The sequence below is a fragment of the Lolium rigidum genome, chromosome 7 (genome assembly GCF_022539505.1).
Source record: "Lolium rigidum isolate FL_2022 chromosome 7, APGP_CSIRO_Lrig_0.1, whole genome shotgun sequence".
In the NCBI taxonomy this organism is placed as follows: domain Eukaryota; kingdom Viridiplantae; phylum Streptophyta; class Magnoliopsida; order Poales; family Poaceae; genus Lolium; species Lolium rigidum.
In genome coordinates this window covers 248198746-248202840 of record NC_061514.1, presented here as the reverse complement: position 1 = coordinate 248202840, position 4095 = coordinate 248198746, and the positions used below count along the sequence as shown (strand labels likewise).

General features: G+C 51.6%; 1 pseudogene; it reads right to left on the bottom strand.

The window, feature by feature from the left end:
* Positions 1-2078: 2078 nt before the first annotated feature.
* Positions 2079-3603, bottom strand: LOC124672616 (annotated as a pseudogene).
* Between the last annotated feature and the right edge of the window lie 492 nt (positions 3604-4095).

Below are 4095 nucleotides of genomic sequence, written 5' to 3'. Positions count from 1 at the left end.
AGAGCAGGCTTCTTCTGTTGGTCAATGGAGAGTTGGTTTCTCAAGTGATCTGATGCTTCACCAATTCAAAGTTAAAGCAGCTTTAGTTCAGCCACTCATTGACTGGTTGCTTCATATCTTTGTATAAGTTTTCATGTACCTTCTTTTTCACTACTTCCCACCTTGAGGTAACCCCTATTCTTCTGCACCATGTGAGTTTATCTTAATATAAAATTTACACCGAAGGAGCTTCCCCTACGGTAAGGTTGTCAAAAAAAACGCGTGTGGTAAGGGGGCATCGATGTGGCCCTCACTCTTTGCCGCAAGACATGACAAAGCTCAGCCGTCGTAACTGCTCGTTCAAACACGGTCATCTAGGTCACCGATCCGTGACTTTGCCGCTTATATTTCCTCTACCGTGTGTTTTCAGTTTTTTTTGGCTTGTGTAATTCTTTGCCGAGTGTATTTTCGATTGTGTTGTGTGCAATACCGTTGCCGTGTGTTTTGATCTGGTTTACCATGACCAGGGATTTGCCGTGTGTTCTTTCTTCACGGCAAAGACTGTTTTTTGGGCAGTGATGAGAAATAGAGTAACACATTAGACAGGAGTTGTGCTTCAGTGCTCTCCCCTAACAAAATTTTAAAAGGGTAATATGGTCTTTTTACCATAGTTAAGTACAATTCTCCCGATTAAATTATGTTGGCCCGCAAGATCCAGATTCAACCCCTGCGTACATACACGTATTCGTATACGATAAGTCCAGGCCGATGCACGATCTCCCACATCCCACATAACCTCTTCATCCCCGCGTCGTGCCGGCCATGGGGAGAGAGCAGAGGACGAGCTCCCTAGTCTAGAGGTGCATGAGAGACGTGCAGTCAAGGATGAGCACAATGGATCGAGCGGCCGGTGGGTTCGCCATGGCCGCGGCAGACCCTGAGAAGACCCGACATGCACCGAACTTCACCGTGGAACTCCTCTTCATCCTCGTCCTCCCCTCGCAGCAGCTAGCGCACCCGCCTCGACGCCCTCGCCGCCTCCAGAATCAGCAATCTCCTTCCTGGCCTTCCTGTCGCCGACCAGCCTACCATGGCTGTGGGCCGTGGCCTCTACGGCGGCAGCACCTGGAGTCCATTGACAAGGAGTTCCCTATACAAAACTTGCAACACATTGACGACGACTACACCTCCGTCTTCGTCTCACTCCGGTCCCCGCGAAGATCAAGAACGACACCCACAAGGGGACTCCATTGACGAGGAGTTCCCCATACAAAACGACGATATCAAGTGTACATGCATACGGACTTAAATGGGTTGTAGTACACTTTTAATTATTCCCTAATTCGCATCGTACCCTTAATTATGAAGGGGTATGGGGAGATGTGGGCCACTAATGTGTTTACCTTAAGTTTTGGGGGAGGGGGTGCACTGAAGCAAAAGTGATTAGACAGTAGTCAACACGTATACAACTAGTCAATTACATAGGGAACGCTTACATTTACATAAAGGGACCGTTGCATAAACCAACAAGCCAAAAACATACTCCCTCGTCCATTAATAGATGCCCCATGGTTCGTTTAAATTTAGGTGTATCTATGCACTAAAGAGTGTCTAAATACATTTGAATTCAGATAAATTTTTAACATCAAAAGATGGACAGAGGTAGTATACTCGAAGATGCCAGATAGATATTTCATACTCCCGATTCCCTGAAAATGTTCCGACTCACATCACTAGGATTCCAGATTTCTGTGTTGTCACTGTTGCTAATTAACCCAAAGTGCCACTTCAGTCTCATTCGAGAGCATCACAATGCAGGATCCATTATCAATGGCTGAAACTAGAAGTCACTGCGAATTTTGTAATTTCAAGACGCCTGAGGATAGACAGACCCGAAAGCTCGAAGAAACATATAGCCAACACAAGTATACAACTAGTGAATTACATAGGGAATGTTTACCATGCATTACATAAGCAACAAGCGAAAAACATATACTCTGAAGAAGCCGGATAGATATTTCATACTCCTGATTTCCTGAACGTGTCACGACTCGTATAACTTGGATTCCTGAAAGAGAGGATGCCGAAACCGACAACATTTACTTCATTTCCTTCTCTGCTGCTGCTTGGTCGTTCTTGATTTCTGTCACTTTCCTTATCCCACCACGCCTCTTCTTGTCTTGGAGGAATTTCACAAGCCCTGGCATCGCAGTCTCGACGTCCTCGCTCCGTAGCAGCATCTCGGACACCTCAGCGGGGGTCGCCTCCACCTTGGTTAGCAGAGCTTGTATCTCCGGGAACAGAGCATGGTCGTCCACATCGAAGTAGTTGTGGGCTAGCGTCTGGAATGCTTCCCAGCCGCAGTAGCCCATGTGGATGTGCATGTCCATGCGGCCCGGCCGCAGCAACGCCGGGTCGAGGCGGTCCTTGTAGTTGGTGGTGAAGATGATGATGCGCTCCTCGCCGCTGGTGGACCAGAGCCCGTCGATGAAGTTGAGCAGCCCGGAAAGAGTTATGTTGTGCTGGCGGTAAGCTCCCATGTCGTGCATTTCGTCGTCATCGTTGTCGTCGTCTGCGGCGATGGAGTTGTTGTCGCCATCGGCCGGCGGCTTGGGCGTCTTGCGCTTTTCCCTTGACTTGGCGTCGAAGCAGCAGTCAATGTCCTCGATGACGAGGATGGACTTATTGGGCATGTCCATGAGCAGCCTGTGAAGATTTGAGTTGTCGTACACCTTGGAGAGATCGAGGTCGTAGAGGTTGAACCTGAGGTAGTTAGCCATGGCAGCGACCAGGCTTGACTTGCCGGTGCCGGGCGGGCCGTAGAGAAGGTAGCCGCGCTTCCACGCCTTGCCGATCCGCAGGTAGTACTCCTTCCGCTTGAGGAAGCGGTCGATGTCATCGATGATGGCCTGCTTCAGGGACAGGTCCATGGCGAGGGTGTCGAACGTGGCCGGGTGGTGGTGGTTGATGCCGTTCCATCCCCCCTCGTTCAGGAAGATCTTGAGCGAGCGGTCTTGCCGCTGCAGCTGCTCCGCGGTGGACGTGACGTACCTCTCAAGCGCGGTGTCCGTGTGCTCCGCGTAGAAGCTGAGCTCCAGGGTGGTCTCGCGGGGACCCCAGTGGCCTCCGCCGTCCTTGTTGTCGTCGTTGCCGGCCGACGTCCACGTGAACACGACGCCGTCAAAGGTGTCGGTGGTTGAGCCCCCTGGCTCCATGCGCAGGCTTGTGCTCCAGCTGCTGCTCCCGTCGGCCGGTCTCCTTGTCCTTGGAGCGCGCGACGCAGAGCCGGCGCATGGTGCGTGGGTCGATGATGCTGGCCAGGTACGTGAGCGCCGCGGAGAAGAGGTGGTTCTCGGTGTTGAACTCGACGTTGCGGCGGATGACGACGGTGTTGGTCTCGCGGTGCTCCTTGTCGCGGGTGCGGCCGAGGCGGGCGCGCACCAGCTCCGCGCCCCAGCGCACCGCGGCGCGCAGCTCGTCGGGCAGGAGCTCCCGCGCCATGCCGCGCGCCAGCATCACGTACGCGGTCGCCGTGGCCACCGTGGTCACGGCCTTCTTGTACGCGTCCACGACCCTCTTTCCTTCCGGCGAAGACGGGATAATCGCTAGTGGCAGATGATCCATGGCGGTACCCAGTAGTACTGACACGGCCTGTCTTGTGTTCTGCGTGTGGTATGAGCCTACACCGATGATCGTTCAAATGCTCGCGTGCCAAGAATCTCAGTCTCTCTTCCCTTTTATAGTCAGAGGTGATTAAGCGGCAAACGCCAACGCTTGAAGGCACCCACCTCATACTCCTCTCAACGTCACAAGGAGGATTTGGAGCAGATGTGTTATTAGAGACAAGTGATTGATATCCATTGAAATAAGAGACGGTAGGCCACATGGACATGAAGATGGACCACGCTGCAGATCTGAACTCCACTAGCGTGTATGAGATATAGGAACAAAATAGTGAAAATATGTAGAATTCATATGACCTAAGTGGATTACATCCTGTACTTAAACTTGGAATTGAGTGTCAAAAGAAAAACTTGAATTAATGCCTATTTCGTCCATGTACTCTCCAAATATCTATTTTCGGTCCCTGAACACTCCTTTATGCTCCACTTTGGG